General features: G+C 44.2%; 1 non-coding gene across 1 annotated transcript; it reads left to right on the forward strand.

Moving 5' to 3' along the window:
* Nucleotides 1-12,574: 12,574 nt before the first annotated feature.
* LOC137757577 (U6 spliceosomal RNA) lies at nucleotides 12,575-12,677 on the forward strand. Its single transcript, XR_011072416.1, has one exon. It is a non-coding gene; the product is annotated as a U6 spliceosomal RNA (small nuclear RNA).
* Nucleotides 12,678-20,218: the final 7,541 nt, after the last annotated feature.

The raw sequence follows: 20,218 nt of genomic DNA on the forward strand, positions 1-20,218 counted from the left end.
CAAGACCACTGGCTCCCATGGTCGTGTGCCTATTGTCACACCTCCTTTCTTGGAAGAAGAGTCCCTTACTCTGAAGCACTGTTACGTGGCGTACTGTGTAAGCCCTCAGATTGCTGGCAGACACACTATGCACAGGAAGGCCAGGGTGGAAGGAGCCCAGTGTAATCACCCTGCCTCCAAACGGCTGGCTGGTCCCCTGGAGGAATGGCATCACGTTGAGGGCTGAGTACTGGCCACTGCTCCGGCGGGTTGGGCACTCAGTGGTGGCAGGATCAAGATTAGCCGCCTCGGTGAGAGGAAACCCTAGCTCTTGGGCCTTTGCAGAGCCTCCAGCCTTTCCACTACAGCCACTGCCTTCACGGGTCCAGGGCACCGTGGAGAGAGGCCAGCTGACCTCCGCAAGGCAGAGACACAGGACCCACACCCTCTTCCCACGCACCCCTTTCGGTGTGCTAACTAGCTCCCACGCTCTTCTCCACATCTTCTAGTCTTTGACTGTGATATTGTGATTTATGATAAGAAATATATATACTTGGTCTTTGTCCCTGTTTCTGGCACAGAGCTCCTAAAACTCTTGGAATTTCCTAAGTGATGAGAGCTATAAAAGTGTCTTTATTAAGTGACTGAGGTGACTTTGGGACCCCACCTGAGGATGGGGGCTGGTTGCCAGGGGAACCAACCAGGTGATTAGAGGGTTGGGATTTTCACTTTCTCCCCCCATCCGCCTCTGGGGAGGGGAGAGGGGCTGCAGGTTGAGTCAATGGCCAATGGCCAGTGATTTCATCAATCGTGCCTGTGCGATGAAGCCTCCATAAAACCCAAGAGGACTGGGTTCAGAGGGCTTCTGGGTTGGCGAACACGTAGAGGCGCTGGGAGAGTGGCCGCTGGTGACGGCGTGGACGCTCCGGGCCCTTTCCTCATGCCTCGCCCTGTGCGTCTCTTCCATCTGGCTCTTCCTCAGTTATATCCTTTTATGGTAAGCCAGTGATCTAGTAAGTAAAGTGTTCCTCTGAGTCCTGTGAGCTGCTCAACCAAATTAATTGAGCCCTCAGAGGGGGTCGTGGGAAGCTCCCATCTAGAGCTGGTCGGTCAGAAGCACGGTTGACAACCTGGGCTTGCAATTGGCATCTGAAGTTGGGGGTGGGGGGAGGGCAGTCTCGTAGTCTCGTGGGACTGAGCCCTTAACCTGTGGGGTCTGATGCTATCTCCAGGGAGACAGTGTCGGAATTGAGCTGAATTATGGGACACCAGCTGGTGTGCAAGAATTGCTTGGCGCTGGGGAACACCCCACCCCCACCCCTTGGAATTGGGTGCAGAACCCTTTCTACTGACCCAGTCTTACTCGCCCTGGGTCCCTGACCAATCAGTTAAGTTGTTTTCCATGGACACCTTTATCTCAGGCCACAGCTCTCTCTACCAAGTGGACGGCCAAGTGTACTGCTCACTGGGGGGATTTCCCTCACCACTGTCCCTGAGGGCCACGCTGAATGGGACCATAGTGAGACAGCAATCCATTTTTATTAGTACCAGCGTACTGCGGTGACCCATCTACGAGCCGGGTCTGAGTGCTTCCCCCGCATGGGTTAGTCACAGGGAACCTCCGCCCGTGAGCCCACAGGTGTGAGCTGAGGAAGAGTACAGTGTGATGGAGGCAGGTGACACGTGGGGTCTTCACTACCTGTGCATGTACCTGACCCATGTAGCCTTGGGCCCCAGTTGGGCCTGGTCTGGAAGGTGCCACCTCCACTGGATCGCTGCTGTGTCTGCCAGGCCGCAGGGCTCAGTGGGTCTGCCAGGGAAGCCCCCAGAAAAAAATTTTTTAAGGATTAATGCGTTTTATGTCTGGTTTAAGAAGTCCTTCCCTACCCCAAGGTCAAAAAGATACTTGCCTATATTTTCTTATAAGAATTTTAAAGTTTCCTTTTTGACATTTAAATTGTTATTTGCTGGGGACTTCCCTGGTGGTCCAGTGGTTAAGACTCCACGCTTACAATGCAGGGGGGCGTGGGCTCGATCCCTGGTTGGGGAACTAAGGTCCCACATGCCAGGGGGCGTGGCCAAATAAATAAATAAATAAATAAATAAAATTGTCATTTGCTAGGCAAGCCCCTGCTCATTCATCTTCTTCAGGGGTGTATTACCTAGTCTTGACCTTTGCTGTTCCATAAAGCCAACAATAAACCAAATATATAAACCTAGTAAAGAGAGTATAGAATGAAACCTTTTGAAGACAAGTGCAAAAATTCTAAAAAGATAAGCGAGTAGATTCCAGCAATATACCAAAAGAACGAGATATTATGTATGACCAAGTAGGATCTAGTCCAGAAATACAAAGGTGGTTCTGAAGCAGGAGATAGATGGGCCCCAGGCTGAACAGTTTCTCCCCTGTGGACAGAAACTCCATAATAGCAGAAACTCCATAAAAACAGGGTGATGGAGAAGGCTGGCCCCGCCCAGATAAGAGACATAAGAGGCCACATATTCCCATTCCCGAAGTCAAGAAGACCTCCCCGACTACACATGCTCAGAAAGGCTCCTTGGAGGTCAAAAAGGGAGGGGGTGCCACCCCATAGTAAGTAACACCAGCTGCCCATAGGCCTCTTCGCTAGAATCCATCTTGGCTAAGAGATGCGCACGCACACAGGGGAGGACCCTGAGTTCTACCAAATACGGACTCAGAACCAGGCAAAGCAAGACGACTGGCCAGAGGAAACCCGGAAGAAACGCCCCATAAAAGTGATTCAAACCACCACGCGGGCGCGACTCTCTCTCTGAGCCTGCCCGTGCGTCTGTCCACACGTACTGGACTCTTCTTCCTCCTAATAAACACTTTACTTGCTTCACTACTTTCCTCCTCTATGTGGAGGTTCATTCCTACACAGCTGACGGGCCCGGGCCTTGTCACGGGCCGCTGGTCCCTGGCGGTCTGGTGGTGAGGGTTCAGCGCTCTCACCGCCGCTGCCTGACCTCCACCTCTGGCCGGAACCGAAGCCCTGCTTCAAGCCGCTGCACGCCGAGGCCCCCGGAGATCAGTTCAACATGAGAAAGTCTCTTCAGAGAAATCATTACGCAGCAAATTAGAGGAAACAGCTTAATCACATCAGTAGGTGCTAATAAGGCATTTGATCAAATTCAACGCTCATTCCTTTAAAAAAGAGTACGAGGTAGATCTTATACTAGTGAAATAAGACAGAAAGAGAAAGACAAATGCCATATGATATGACTTATATGTGGAATCTAAAATATGACACAGACTTATCTACGAAACAGAAACAGACTCACAGCCATAGAGAACAGACCTGTGGTTGCCACGGGGGAAGGGGGATGGGGGAGGGAAGGATTGGGGGTTTGGGATTAGCAGATGCAAACTAGTATATATAGGACGGGTAAACGACACGGTCCTACTGTAGAGCACAGGGAACTATAGTCAGTATCCTATGATAAACCATAATGGAAAAGAATATGAAAAAGAATATATATTCGTATACCTGAATCACTTTGCTGTACAGCAGAAACTAACACAACATTGTAAATCAACTATACTTCAATAAAATACATTTTTTAAAAAAGTGCAAGGCAGTGAGACAGCGTTTTGACTCGTCTGGTGATGTCACAAAAGCAGTAAGTTGCATGGAACACCCCCCCCAAAAAAAATTCCATTTTCAGCGAAACTAAGAGACAGATCTCCTCAGCCCCCAAAGCAGTTAGAATTCTTGTCGTGCAGAGTCCACAGTGAGGCGGCCCCACCCTGGCATGTCCCAGATAGACCAGAGCACGCTGTCCAAGTAGGGAGCTGACTCTGTGATGGTAACCCTATGTCCCTAACTACAGCAAGAGCTATAGGACCTGGGGGACATTGGGAGGAGGCGGACCGAAGCCACACAGGGGATACGTGCAATTAAAGGGTAAAGAGCGGAGAAAAGCAGCCAAGGGGCAGAAAATCTCAAAAAACACCAGAAACAAAATACACTTCTGTAGGTGAGGGGCTCATCCTGACGTAGTAATCCTACCTGCCTAAAGCAGGAGCTTGGAGACGGGGGTCAAGAGAAAGGAGAGGGCAGAAGCCACACTGCGGGGGGAGGGGCAGGGTGCAGGGAAGACTTGAAGAATAGCAAATTGGCCCAACGCCGGCAGAGCTCAGAAGACACTAATGTACCAATATCTTCTCCTACGGTTAGTGCTTTTTGTGTCCCACCTAAGAAATCTTTCCCAACTCCAAGATCATAAAGATGTTCTCCTGTCGTCTTCTACAAGTTTTGTTATTTCGCCTTTTATTTTTAATTTCCAGTACAACTGAAATTGATTTTTGTGTATGTTGTCAGGCAGTGGTCAAGATTTTTTTTTTTTTCTTAAAAGAGAAGAAAAAGACTCTTCCAGCTTGAAGATGCTCTGTAGGGTCTAATCACGAGGTCCAGGTTGGTTTTCCAGATTGTTATTTTTAACAATGCCAGGAAGCTGACCAAAGTACTCTCTTCCTTTAAAAGGACACAGCATTGAGATGCAAGTCCCTTTGCCGGCGGGGCATTTGCTTCTACAGACTGGGTCTTGGGCACTTTTAAGTTTTAAGCGAAGTCCTCCAGGAGTAAATGCATCTCACGAGTTCCTGGGGAGGGGATGCCGTGGGTGCCCTCACTCCGACTACTCTCCACTCCTCTAAGAACTCAAGTGCATTGAAATGCAAGTCCTTCTGAGGGCGGAGGCATTTGCTTATCCATATCGGGGCTTGACCATTTTTCAATTGTAAGGGGGCCATTGGAAATTCTCTGGGCCAGATCACAATTCCTTCCTGGAGGAAATGCACCTCGTGAGTTCCTGGGGGAGGGCCTGCTGTGGAGTCTCTCTCTTTGACAATCTCCAGTTGACCCTTCCTCTCCTTGTTGCCTTGGGTCCCACCTTCTTTCGAAGTCCCCTCAGCCCCCATCTTTCCTGCTGCTGCTGGGGAAGGCTTTGCAAAAGCACCTCTGTTCTGGGGAAGGGTGGTGACCCAAAGGGATGTGGAAGGTAAATGCTTCTTTACCATCTTTGGGTCTCTGGCTGGGCCTGAGAATAAAACTGACACAAGACACATTAACAGGAGACAAGCATACACATTCTATTAAATGTTTACATGTACCTGGGAGCCTTCACAAGAGAATGAAGACCCAAAGAAGTGACCAGAACGGGAAGCTTTTCTACCTTTTAGACACAGGCATGTTGCATTTGTGAAGAATTGACAAGAGAAAGGGGTTTGGGCCTGGGTGACAGGTAGTAAAGAAACAACTCGGAATACTAGGGTGAGACTAACAAGGTTTGTACAGATTTCCAGGTCCTCGCTCCCGTCCCTGGTGCACGGAGGCACTTTCGTGGGGGCGGGCTAGCTCCAGCTCTCAGGAAGAAGAAGGCTCAGTACATTTATGACCTTTCACTTTCCTGCCTGGTGGTTACAACTGAGGAAAAGTCCAGTGAGAAGATTTTTTTCTCCATGTGGATATTCAATGAACACATCTCCACTGAAGCAAAAGTTGCCCTTTCTCCCTGGCTGCGAAGTGTGTTGGAGAAACATAACTAAAAACAAAATCTCCCAACCCGGAACACCTCTCCAGGAAAGCAGAAAAGATAGAAAACGGGTGTAAAAAGCCTGAAAACAGAATGATCTGTGCAAACGCAGGCACCCCGCCTGACGGATGCGGAGACAGAAGGAATATCTCCTCCACAAGGGTAGCAGACAACAGCCCCGACCCCGGCTCCCGCACTAGCTTTTGCCATTTGGAGTCTGGTCGGCTGAAGTCAGACCCCTCTCCTCTCAGGAAGCTGGGAGGTCTGCAGGGCCAGCATCTTCCTTGATTACAATTCAAAAAGATGCTCCCAGACCCTGGAGGGGGGGAAACATTCCTGAGTTGTGAGAATGACCGGAGGCTTATTTAGCCATTAAAAAGATTTACATACATTTAAAAGGACAGAGGGAGAAATTCTGAAAGAAAATGTCTAGGAAGGGGAGTCGCTCACCTTATCTTCTCCCGGGAGAATTAAGGCTCTTACTCTTAATTTGTATCTGTCCTTACAGTCGCCTCCCTGTGTTCCTATGAAATAGTAACATTACAATATTTCATTATCTCCATTGTCCTTTTAACTTTTTCTGGGCAAGGGACAAGTTGCAGATGCCTAAATAGCCAGAAGTAAAAATGCGAGGCAGAACGATGATCAGACTTACAATAGGATGACAGCCACTATGGAGAAGAGTATGGAGGTTCCTTAAAAAACTAAAAATAGAGCTACCATACGGCCCAGCAATTCCACTACTGGGCAAATACCCTGAGAAGACCATAATTCAAAAAGAGTCATGTACCACAATGTTCATTGCAGCACTATTTACAATAGACAGGACATGGAAGCAACCTAAATGCCCATCGACAGAGGAATGGATAAAGGTGTGGCACATACATACAATGGAATATTACTCAGCCATAAAAAGAAACGAAATGTTATTTGTAGTGAGGTGGATGGACCTAGAGTCTGTCATACAGAGTGAAGTAAGTCAGAAAGAGAAAAACAAATACCGTATGCTAACACATATATATGGAATCTAAAAAAAAAAAAAAAAAAAAAAGGTTCTGAAGAACCTAGGGGCAGAACAGGAATAAAGACGCAGACATAGAGAATGGGCTTGAGGACACGGGGAGGGGGAATGGTAAGCTGGGACGAAGGGAGAGAGTGGCATGGATATATATACACTACCAAATGTAAAAGAGATAGCTAGTGGGAAGCAGCCGCATAGCACAGGGAGATCAGCTCGGTGCTTTGTGACCACCTAGAGGGGTGGGATAGGGAGGGTGGGAGGGAGATGCATGAGGGAGGGGATATGGGGATATATGTATATGTATATATAGCTGATTCACTTTGTTATAGACACAACAAAGCAAACACAACAATGTAAAACAATTATACTCCAATAAAGATGTTAAAAAAAATAAAATTTAATTAAAAAAAAATTACAACAGGATGAATTTCACAATTCGGTACCATATTTGCCTTGGAAGAGAACAAGCTTTAAATATATCATACCAATGGGGAAGGGTTAAATCAGATTCTTGGGAAGCAATGCGCATTTTCCTTCTTCATAGATTAATTTTACTAGCTGTTATGACCTCTTTATTAACTGAGATTTCAAATGGTTAACAATTTGAGTATTATTTTGAAGTTCCTTACAAAGTCTTGTCCAATCCAAGTCTAGAGTAGCTTAACTCTGGAGTTTTATCATTTAAATTATTAATTAAGAGTTTTTCTTGTAAGGCCCAATACCTTTCTCCTGAGTTTTCATCAAATATATAGGTAACATCATATTTACATCAATTTAGGCCCTTCTGTAATTGTTCTATCTTCTCAAATACTGTGTCTCATATGTGGAATACAAAGACACCCATGGCCATCATCCAAGTCTTAGGTGGCACCAATTCAAGGGCACAGATGGAGCTTCCAGTGTTTGACATCCATGGCCGTATTTGTTTTTAGTCTTGGGACAGACCAGTCCCTTGGGCCATTTTTTTCTTGCAGCAGTCCAAATCAATAGTATTATAACGTTAAGTCAACTACATCTCCCTGAATAAAAGCCAACCTTTGTTTATCCCTCCATACTGGGATTGGGGGAGCTTGTGTCCGAAAGTTAATCAAGTGATATTAGACCTGTCTTTTGGAGCCTCTGTCTGCAAATGCCAGATTTCTGTTTGTCTATTAATTAGATTCTTTTCTTCTCAACACCATCCCTTCATCTCTTTTGGAAGTCGGGGCCCAATACCTAACTGTTCCTTTAAATATCAATAGTCCTGTAACTTTGAACTGGTAATGATATCTCAGTGCTCTTTCATAGCTGATTGCTGCTGGACTATTCTAGTGAAGGTCTCTGAGATCTTGGTGGGATGATTTTTTCCCCAGTATTAAACTATTTCAAAGTTTTTAAATGTAATTATCTTTTTAATTTTTTATACAATGTTTAAAGGTTACACTCTATTTACATCTATTATGTAATATTGGCTACATTCCCCGTGTTGTACAATACATCCTTGTAGCTTACCTTACACCCAATAGTCTGTACCTCCTGCTCCCCCAGCCCTATATTGCCCCTCCCCCCCCCCACTGGTAACCACTAGTTTGTTCTCTTTATCTGTGAGTCTGCTTCTTTTTTTGTTATACCCACTAATTTGTTGTCGTTTTTAAATTATCTACTTTTTTTATATTGATTTTATTTATTTTTTTGGCTGCATCGGGTCTTAGCTGTAGCATGTGGGATCTTTTGTCGAGGCATGCGGGATCCTTCGTTGGGGCACGTGGGCTTCTCTCTAGTTGTGGTGCGTGGGCTTCTTTCTAGTTGTGGCCTGCGGGCTTATTTGCCCTGTGGCATGTGGGATCTCAGTTCGCCGACCAGGGATCGAACCCATGTCCCCTGCATCGGAAGGTGGATTCTTTACCACTGAACCACCACGGAAGTTCCTGTTGTAGTTTTTTTAGATTCCACATATAAGTGAGATCATACAGTATTTGTGTTTCTCTGTCTGACTTATTTCACTTAGCATAATGCCCTCCAAGTCTATCCATGTTGCTGCAAATGACAATTTTTCACTCTTTTTTTAAAACCAATTTTTTAAATTGAAGTATAGAAAATTTCATTTTTTTTTTTTTTTTATTGGCTGCGTTGGGTCTTTGTTGCTGCCTGAGGGCTTTCTCTATTTGCAGCGAGCGGGGGCTACTCTTCATTGCGGTGTGCAGGCTTCTCATTGCGGTGGCTTCTCTTGTTGCGGAGCACGGGCTCTAGGCACACAGGCTTCAGTAGTTGTGGCACTCGGGCTCAGTAGTTGTGGCTCGTGGGCTCTAGAGTGCAGGCTCAGTAGTTGTGGCGCACGGGCTTAGTTGCTCCGCGCATGTGGGATCTTCCCGAACCAGGGATCGAACCTGTGTCCCCTGCATTGGCAGGCAGATTCTTATCCATTGTGCCCCCAGGGAAGCCCCATTCTTTCTTTTTTTAATTGAAGTCTAGTTGATTAACAATGCTGTGCCAATCTCTGCTGTACAGCAAAGTGACTCAGTTATGCACATATAGACATTCTTTTTTTTTCATATTCTTTTCCATTATGGTTTATCACAGGATATTGAATATAGTTCCCTTTGTTATACAGTAGGACCTTGTTGTTTATCCATTCTAAATGTAATAGTTTGCATCTACCAACCCCAGAGTCCCCGTCCATCCCTCTCCCTCCCCCCCTCCCCCTTGGCAACCACAAGGCTGTTCTCTATGTCTCTGAGTCTCTTTCTGTTTTGTAGATAGGTTCATTTGTGGCATATTTTAAATTCTACATATAAGAGATATCATATGGTATTTGTCTTTCTCTTTCTGACTTATTTCACTTAGTATGATAACCTTTAGTCGCAGAAAATTTCATTCTTTTTTATAGCTGAAGAATAGTCATATATATGTAGTATATGTGTATATACTACATATATATATATATATATATATATATATATATATATATATACCACATCTTCCTTATCCATTCATCTATAGAGGGACACCTAGGTTGCTTCCATGTCTTGGCTATTGTGAATGGTGTTGCTATGAATATAGGGGGTGCATGTATCTTTTCGAATTAGAGTTTTGTCTGGATATATGCCCAGGAGCGGGATTGCTGGATCATATGGCAACTCTATTTTTAGTCTTTTGAAGAACCTCTATACTGTTCTCCACAGCAGCTGCACCAATTTACATTCCCAGGAACAGTGTAGGAGGGTCCCCTTTTCTCCACATCCTCACCAACATTTGTTATTTGTGGTCTTTTTGACGATGGCCTTTCTGACAGGTGTGAGGTGATATCTCATCGTGATGTTGATTTGCATTTCCCTGATGATTAGCGCTGTTGAGCAAACTATTTCAAATTTTAAACCTCTTACCTTTTACAAGCATTAGTTCTACTAGGTTCCCAGTAAAGTGGGTCAGGGAGAACTTCCTGCACTTAACTTGGCAATTGCCTGTAGAGGATTCTGCTGATAAATGGCACATCTCTTTGATGTGTTTTGAATAATTTCATTTAAAAAAAAATTTTTTTTTAATTTATTTAGTTTTGGCTGTGTTGGGTCTTCGTTGCTGCGCGTGGGCTTTCTCTAGTTGTGGCGAGCGGGGGCTACTCTTTGTTGCGGTGCGCGGGGCTCTCATTACGGTGGCTTCTCTTGTTGTAGAGCACGGGCTCTAGGCACGCGGGCTTCAGTAGTTGTGGCACGTGGGCTCAGTAGTTGTGGCTCGTGGGCCCTAGAGCGCAGGCTCACTAGCTGTGGCCCACGGGCTTAGTTGCTCCACGGCATGTGGGATCTTCCCCGACCAGGGCTCGAACCCGTGTCCCCTGCATTGGCAGGCGGATTCTTAACCACGGCACCACCAGGGAAGCCCCAAATAATTTCATTTTTTTTTTTAGTGGACATAGTAAGAGTCTAGTACCTTTAAAATTCCTCTCTTACTCAGATGATTTTTGTTGATGACACAACAGCACTAACCAGGCAAATAGGGATTGTGGTATAAGAATGATTTTGAATTCCCATAGCCCAAACCTCTTTTAGCCCCCTTTTCAGTTCATTTGCCCATTTCCTTCTGTGGAGCTTTTTTTTTTTTTTTTTTTAATGAACAAAAGCTTCTTATCGTGAAAAGCGGAGCTCCTGTGTCTGGAGTCTGCCGTGTTTTACCAGCAGCTTTGGCAGCTCTAGCCAGACAATCCTGGCCTTTAGCAACTTCCTCCTTCTGTCCCGTGTGAGCTCTGCAATGATTTATTGATATCTGAGCAGGCAGTTGTAAAGCCTCTGACGAATCAACTATCAATTTTTCCATGAGATATTTTAGTTCCCATGGAATCCAGAAATCCTCTATTTTTTCAAATTCATCCTGTGGTTTGGCCTGATACCAAACATATAGTTATTATTTATATATTTTATATAAACTGTATATATAAAATATGTATTCATTTTAAGTCCATAACCAAGAATTGCAGCCCTAGTCACTGACATTAACTTGTCTGCTTGTGCAGGCTTAATTGCAGACAAAACAAACCTCCACGGTTTTATGACAAGTCACCACAGTACAGGAAGCTTTAGGTGGGCTGCTTTTTTTTCTAAATTTATTTTATTGAAGTATAGCAGCTGATTTACAATGTTGTGTTAATTTCTACTGTACAATCAAAGTGATTGATTTATACATATACATATATATACATTCTTTTTCATATTCTTTTCCATTATGGTTTATCACAGGATATTGAATATAGTTGTTCCCTGTGCTATACAGTAGGACCTTGTTGCTTATCCATTCTGTATATAATAGTTTGCATCTGCTAATCCCAAACTCCTTCCCTCCCCCACCCCAATCCCCTTGGCAACCACAAGTCTGTTCTCTATGCCTGTGAGTGTTTCTGTTTCGTAGATAAGTTCTTTTTTTTTTTTGGCTGCACCTCGCAGCATGCGGGATTTTAGTTCCCCGACCAGGGATCGAACTCGTGCCCCCTGCAGTGGAAGCGCGGAATCTTAACCACTGGACCGCCAAGGAAGTCCATGGATGAGTTCATTTGTGTCATATTTTAGATTTAAGTGGGCCACTTTTATCCCAAGTACATGACCCATGAGTAAACGTCATCAAATGTGCGATATGAATAGGGATATCGGATGAATCAGGTTGGGGTTTTCACAGTTTGGAACCCCCAAAGCTGGGGGAGAGACTGGAAGCCAATTTCAGTTGTTCAAAAGCCTCTTCAGGTTCCAGACACAAAGCAGAGACCGGGAGAATGTCCATGCAGTTGCTCCATCTGAGGTTTGGTCTGCTATGCAAAAGCTGGAGTGAATCCACTGTGGATTATACTGCACTAGTCCCCAAACTGGCTAATTATTTTCAGTCGGAGTAAGCTGTTTTATCTGCGAAATGGGCCGACTCCTAGACTCTAACACTCTATGGCCGGCAACTGACAAGAGATGCTCTAAATACTCGACCTGAGTTTAGCAAGACTGCAATTCGTCTGGTGAGGCTTATGTGCTTATTCAGGGAGAAATTGTAAGAAAACCCCAAAGCAGGCAGATTCTCAACTGCGCCACCAGGGAAGTCCCTCAGTCTTACTTTTTTAACCACTCTCATAATCTCTGCCTTTTACTTGGTCTGTTTAATCCATTTACATGTGATGGTTAGGTTTAAGTCTATCATCTTGCTATTTATTTTCTATTTGTCCCATCTGTTCTTTGTTCCTTTTCTCCTCTATTCCTGATTTCTTTTGATTAATCAAATATTTCTGGTATTCTGTTTTTTCTCTGCTATTGGCTTGTGAGCTCTAATAACTGAGACCACTGGTTCTGCTCAGGAGCCCCCTCCTCCTGCACCGTATTCTGGAAAGTACCTCCAGGCGGAAGTGCAGGCTGCGCGTAGCGGTCGCCACATGTGTTTGCCTTCTGATCACAATCTTGCGCTGCCTGTTGGCCAGCAAGTCATCTGTATCCTGAATAACCTTAGAGCTCTCTGGTGGACACATCTCTCTAAGTTTTCCCATAAATGCCTAGAGGCAATAATAAGAGAGTGTGGAGCTTGCTTTGGCAGCAGATATACTAAAATTGGAACGACACAGAGAAGATTAGCATGGCCCCAGCGCAAGGATGACATGCAAATTCGTGAAGCATTCCATATGTAAAAAATAAGAAGAAGAAGAGAGTGTGAAACTCTCGAGGAGTCCCTTGCTATAAATATTAGACTTTTTCCATAAGCAAAAGCAAACAAGAATTTAGACTCGTCTGCTAGAGGAACAAGAAAGAAAGAAAGAAAATGCAGGACAATGATCAGATACAGAAAAACTTGTGCAGACAATGGTACCAAAGTCAGAAGAGTCGCAGGAGTTCATGAAACAATAAATGTATTTACTTCTTCGGGCTCTTGTACAAATCTATGTGATGGTTGATTATTTTTACCAAATTTTCCTTCCAACATGGGATGAATGTGTCTCCCCCAAAAATTCATATGTTGGGGACTTCCCTGGCGGCGCAGTGGTTAAGAATCCGCCTGCCAATGCAGGGGACACGGGTTCGAGCCCTGGTCCGGGAAGATCCCACATGCCGCGGAGCAACTAAGCCCGTGCGCCACAACTACTGAAGCCTGTGCCTAGAGCCCGTGCTCTGCAACAAGAGAAGCCACTGCAATGAGAAGCCCATGCACCACAACAAAGAGTAGCTCCCGCTCTCCGCAACTAGAGAAAGCCCGTGTGCGGCAACAAAGACCCAACGCAGCCAAAAATAAAAAAATAATTAATTAATTAATTTAAAAAAAATTCATATGTTGAAGCCCCAATCCCCAATGGGATGGTATTTGGAGGTGGAGACATTGGGAGGTAATTAAGTTTAGATGAGATCATGAGGGGGGGCCCTTATAAGGGATTAGTGCCCTTAAGAGAAGAAGAAGATAGAGATCTCGTTCTTTCCAAACAAAAGCGCATAGCAAAGGCTGTGGGAGAACACAGGGAGAAGGGAGCTCGCTACAAGAAGTGAGCTCTCACCAGGAACCACATCTGCTGGCATCTTGATCTAGGACGTCCAGCCTTCGGCACTGTGAGAAATAAATGTCTATAGTTTAAGCACCCTGCCCCCCCCCCCAGGTCTATGTTATTTTGTTATAGCAGCCCAAGCTGACTAAGGCATCTTTATTTTTTACTGGAAGTGTGGGAATTTAGGGGGTGAGTGCCTTTTAAAAATTATCCCTTGTTTTTTGAATTCTTTTATAACGTGTGTGTTACATTCCTTCTAGCTGAGCTCTTCACAAAGGATTTTGTTTTACACATGACTATGGCTTATCCCTTTAGTAAACTATTTGTATTGTTTCTGTATCTCGAATTTAACTAACATCTTTATTCTCTAGGGTTCAAAAGATGCAACAATTTGTTTCAGCTTGGGGTGCTTTTCCAGCACGGTGTGACATGACCGCTTCTGTCATCACCATTTCCTTTCAGAAGCCACAGAGTAACCAGATCAGGTGCTTTCCCCCCAGGAGCTACACAGACACTCCCTCTGGAGGACAGAATATGGCAGCCTCTAAGTTGCACAGCAAGCCCCTCTCCCCAGCAGGTTTGTGGTGATTCCAGAGGCAGTGAGAACACACATTCCTTGGTCAGAGAAAGTATCTGTGTGGGAACTGCAGAGGGAAAGGAACAGCAGCCCGTATTGGTGGGAAGCGAGACATTTCTCAGGAAGTTGCAGAATAAGCAGCACCAGTATCTGCCAGAAAAGGCAAGAATGGATTAGCCCCAGGAAAGGAGGAAATGTTATTGACACAGAGGTTCCCCGCTTCCCATGTCTCAAAGTCCCACAGTCTGTGAGCTTTGAGCCGTTTGCCAAGTGTTTCCTAGCTGAGGGTCTTGCCCTCTAGGCTCTCCTGATTCTCTGGTCCCTGCAATTCCTGCCTCCTCCGATCTGTTTCTCCAAAATCCCTCTGCCTGGGAGTCTTCGGCTTCTTCGGATAAAGATATACAGGGTCTTTCTTCCTTTCTCCCCCTTACAGGTTGGCCAGAGTAGAGATCACTCCCTTTAGAGAGTTCCAACTGAGCAGCTGACACTGCTTCACGCTGCCAAGTGCTTCAGCAACTTCTGGGGCTTTATTTATTTATTTTTTAATAAATTTATTTCTTTTTTGGCTGCGTTGGGTCTTCATTGCTGCGCATGGGCTTTCTCTAGTTGTGGCAAGTGGGGGCTACTCTTCGTTGCAGTGCGGGCTTCTCATTGTGGTGGCCTCTCTTGTTTCGGAGCGCGGGCTCTAGGCGTGCGGGCTTCAGTAGTTGCAGCACGTGGGCTCAGTAGTTGTGGCTCACGGGCTCTAGAGCGCAGGCTCAGTAGTTGTGGCGCATGGGCTTAGTTGCTCCGCGGCATGTGGGATCTTCCCGGACCAGGGCTCAACCCCATGTCCTGTGCATTGGCGGGCAGATTCTTAACCACTGCACCACCAGGGTAGTCCACTTCTGGGGCTTTAAAAGGTAATATCAGGTGGCCAGGAAGGCATGTGGATGACCTCAGAGTCCTGGGCAGTTTCTCAATGGCATCAGCCTTGCTGACCATCTAAATAGGAAGAGCTCGTTTTCCTCTCACTGCGACAAGAAAAAGGTAGAATTATATTGCATTTTGCTCTCCTTTCCAGTACTGACGTCCAACAGCTTAACACCTTATTAATAACAGAGAGACAACAGGAAAATCTCTAAACACTTGGAAACTAAACAACACAATTCTAAACAATCCATGGGTCAAAGAGGAAGTCCTGAGGGAAATTTTAAAAGTCTACTGAGCTGGATGAAAATGAAAATTCAGCAGAGCAAAATGTGTGGGACAGCTAAAGCAGTGCTGAGAGGGAAATTTATAGCACTAAAATGCGTACATTGGAAAAGATGATAAGTCTCAAATCAATGACCTGAGTTCCCACCTCAAGAAAGTAGAAAAAGAAGCACAAAAGGAACCTAAAGCAAGCAGAAGGAAGGAAACAATAAAGGTAGGACCAGAAATCAAGGACAATGGAAGCAGAAAAACAAATGAGAAAACTAATGAAACAAAAGATCAATAAAATTGACAAACCTTTAGAAGACTGAGAAAGAAAAAAGGGAGGGACTTCCCTGGTGACACAGTGGATAGGACTCTGTGCTCTCAATTCAGGGGGCCTGGGTTCGATCCCTGGTCAGGGAACTAGATTCCACATGCATGCCACAACTAAGAGTTCACATGCCACAACTAAGAAGCGCAACTAAGGAGCCTGCCTGCTGTATCTAAGACCCGGCACAACCAAATAAATAAATAAATAAATATTTTTTAAAAAGAAAGAAAGAAAGAAAGAAAGAAAGAAAAAAGGGAGAAGAAACAAATAACGAGTACCAGGAATGAAATAGGGGATATCACCGTAGACCCTTCAGGCATCAAAAGGGTCATAAGGAATTCTACCAATAATTTACATAAATGTGACAATTTAAATAGAAATGGAAATGGACAGGGACTTCCCTGGCAGTCCAGTGGTTAAGACTCCACGCTTCCACTGCAGGGTGCACAGGTTCGATCCCTGGTTGGGGAACTAAGATCTCAGATGCTGTGCTGCACGGCCAAAAATAAAAATAAAAAAAAGAAATTGAAGTAGACAAATTCCTCAAAAACACGAACTACCAAATCTCGCCCAATATAAAATAAATAATTTGAATAATCCTGTAACTATTAAGGAAATCGAATTGATGATTTAAAATCTCCCCAAAAAAGAAACTTCTAGTCATAGATGGTTTCACTGGAGAATTCTGCCAAACATTTAAAGAAGAATTAATATCCATTCTACACAATCTCTTCTAAAAAATGGAAGAGGAGGGAGTATTTCTTAATTTATTTTATGAAGCTAGTATTACTCTGACACCAAAACCAGACAAAGAACATTTAAAAAGAGAAGACTACAAACCAGTATCCCTCATGAACATAGACACAAAAATGCTTAACAAAATATCAGTGAATGGAATTCAGCAAAATATGGAAAGACATATACCATGACCAAGGAGAGTCTTATTCCAGAGATGCAGGCTGGTTAAATATTTGAAAATTAATCAGGGACTTCCCTGGCGGTCCAGTGGTTAAGACTCCGTGCTTCCACTGCACGGGGCGCAGTTTCAATCCCTGGTCGGAGAACTAAGATCCCACATGCTGCGTGGCATGGTCAAAAAAGAAATTACAATATCATTTATATCATTTACAAGAGCTCAAAAAAATTAAATGCTTAGGTATAAATCTAACAAAACTTATATAGGACTTACATGCTGAAAATTACAAAAAACTCATGAAAGATCTAAATAAATGGAGAGACACAACTTGTTCATGTATTGGAAGACTCAACATAGTAAAGATATCAATTCTCCCCAAATTGACATGCAGATTTAATGCAATTCCTATAAAAATCCCAGGAAGATTTCTTATAGATATAAACAACATTATTCTAAAATTTATATTGAAAGGCAAAGGAATTAGAATAGCTAAAATAGTTTTTGAAAAGCAGAATAAAATGAGAAGAATCAGTCTACCCAATTTCAAGACTTATTACACAGCTACAGTAATTAGGATGGTATGCTGTTGGCAGGGGAAAGTCAAATAAATCAATGGAAGAGAAGGGAGACCCAGAAATAGACCTGCACAGATATAGCTAACTGATTTTTTTTTTAAGATATTCGCCGTGTATTTCTCCTTTTAGGTCTTTTTTTTTAAAATTTTATTTTATATTTATTTTTGACCGTGTTGGGTCTTCGTTTCTGTGCGAGGGCTTTCTCTAGTTGCGGCAAGCGGGGGCCACTCTTCATCGCGGTGCGCGGGCCTCTCACTGTCGCGGCCTCTCGTTGCGGAGCACAGGCTCCAGATGCGCAGGCTCAGTAGTTGTGGCTCACGGGCCCAGTTGCTCCGTGGCATGTGGGATCTTCCCAGGCCAGGGCTCGAACCCGTGTCCCCTGCATTGGCAGGCAGATTCTCAACCACTGCGCCGCCAGGGAAGCCCATAACTAACTGGTTTTTGACAAATGTACAAAAGCAATTTAATGGAGGAAGGGTAAACTTTCAAGCTATTGTCCTGGAGCAACTGGACATCCAGAGACAAAAAAAAATAAGCCTTGACCTAAGTCTCTACGTCTCACACTTTATTCTCAGAATTAACTCAAAATGGACATAAATGTAAAACTTTCAGGGGAAAAAAAAGAGAGAAAACCTTTGCGACCTAGGGCTAGGTGAAGAATTCGTAGATTTGACACCAAAAGCATGATCCGTACAAGAAAACATTGATAAATTAGACTTCATTAGAATTAAAAAACTTTTGCTTTCTAAAAGACTCTGTTAAGTAAGAGGATGAAAAGACAAACAACAGACTGGGAGAAAATATTTATAAACCACATATCTGAAAAAGGACTAGTATCTTCAATATATAAAGAATTCAAAATCCAAAAGTAAAAACAAACAATCCAATTAGAAAATGGACAAAAGACATGAAAAGACATTTTACCAAAGAAGGTATACAGATGGCCGATAAGCACATGAAAAGATGTTCAACATCATTTTCCACTAGGAGAATGCAAACTAAAATCACAATGAGATTATCACTACATGCCTGTCAGAATAGCTAAAATAAAAAATAGTGATAATGCCAAATGTCAGTGAGGATGCAGAGAACTGAATCACTCATATGCGCTGATGGGAATGCAAAATGGTACTGCCTCTCTGGAAAACAGTTTGGCAGTTTCCTATAAAATTAAACATGCAGCAACCATATGACCTAGCAATTGTAGTCCTGGGTATTTATCCTAGAGAAGTGAAGACTTATGTTCACACAAAAATCTGTACATGAATGTTTATTGCAGTATGTAGTTCATTTGTCATAGCCAAGAACTGCAAAGAATTCAGATGGTCTTCAATAAGGGATGGTTAAACAACTGTGGTCCATCCACACCATGGAGCATTCAGCAATACAAAGAAAGGAACTCGTGATACGCTCAATAATTTGGAAGAATCTCCAGAGAACTGTGCTCAGTGTAAAAATCCAACTCTGGGACTTCCCTGGCAGTGCAGTGGTTAAGACCCTGTGCTTCCAGTGCAGGGGGGCACAGGTTCGATCCCTGGTCAGGGAACTAAGATCCCGCATGCCACATGGTGCAGCCAAAAAAACAAAACAAAACAGATCCTGGCTACCCGGGAATAAGGAAGGGGTGGGGCCGAGGGAAGTGGGTGTGATTATAAAAGGGAACAGGAGGGAACCTCGTGGTCAATGTCAGTACCTAGTTGTAATATCACATTTTAATTTTGCAAGATGTTACCACCATTGGGGAACTAGGTGAAGGGGACAGGAGAGCTCTCGGTATTGTTTTTGTTGTTGTTGTTTTTACAACTGCATGTGAATCTGCAATTATCTCAAACTGAAAAAGTTCAATATAAAAAATGGACAAAAGATTTAAATAGACATTTTACCAAAGAAAACATACGAGTGGATAATAAGCACATGAAAAGAAGCTCATCTTATTTGTCCTTCGGGAAATAATTTAAAACCAAAATGAGAGGACTTCCCCGGTGGTGCAGTGGGTAAGAATTCGCCTGCCAATGCAGGGGGCACAGGTTCGATCCCTGGTCCCGGAAGATCCCACAAGCTGCGGAGCAACTAAGCCCTTGTGACACAACTGCTGAGCCCGTGTGCCACAACTACTGAGCCCACGTGCCACAACTACTGAGCCCACGTGCCACAACTACTGAAGCCCATGCGCCTGGAGCCCGTGCTCCGCAACAAGAGAAGCCACTGCAATGAGAAGCCCGTGCACCACAACAAAGAGTAGCCCCTGCTTGCCGCAACTAGAGAAAGCCCGTGTGCAGCAACGAAGACCCAACGCAGCCAAAAATTAATTAATTAATTAATTAATTAATTTTAAAAAATGAGATGTCACTTTACACCCACTGGAATGGCCAGAACAAAAAACAATTGTTGGAGAGGATGTGGAGAGACTGGAACCTTCATCTATTGTTGGTGGTTGTGATGGTTCATTTTATGTGTCCACTTGGGTGGGCCCTGGAATGCCAGATATCTGGTTAAACATTATTTCTGGTGTGTCTGTGAGGGTGTTTCCAGAAGAGATGAACATTTGAATCGGTTAGACTGAGGAAAGCAGATGGCCCTTCCCAATGGGGGTGGACCTCCACAAACCCCTTGAGGGCCTGAATAGAACACAAAGACCCGGGGAGAATCTCCTCTCTCTGCCTGACTGTGAGCTGGTGTCATTGGTGGTCTCTCCTGACCTTGGACTGGGATTTACACCATCAGGTCCCCTGGTTCTCAGGCCTTTGAAGTCAGACTGGAATTTATATTACCGGCTTGCTGACTTTAGATTGTGGGACCTCTGAGCCTCCGTAATTGCATGAGCCAATTCCTTATAATAAATCTCATGGTATGTGTGTGTGTATATAGATATATAAAATCTCCTGTATTCCAGACATTGCAGACATAGTCTTCCTTACCTCCAGTGTGGACCAGCAGTCCAATTTCCCCTTGGTAGTCAGGATCAATCGCCCCAGCCAGCACAGAAAGTCCATTCCTTGCCTGTTGATTCAGAGGCATGAGGAGCCCAAAGCGGCTGAGTGAGAGTTTTAACTTCCGGTTCAATGGAATCATTGTTGTGTTTCCTTGTGGAAGCCTCCTCCCTCTGGAGCTAAGACCTCTAGG

The sequence above is a fragment of the Eschrichtius robustus genome, chromosome X (genome assembly GCF_028021215.1).
Source record: "Eschrichtius robustus isolate mEscRob2 chromosome X, mEscRob2.pri, whole genome shotgun sequence".
Classification (NCBI taxonomy): Eukaryota; Metazoa; Chordata; class Mammalia; order Artiodactyla; family Eschrichtiidae; genus Eschrichtius; species Eschrichtius robustus.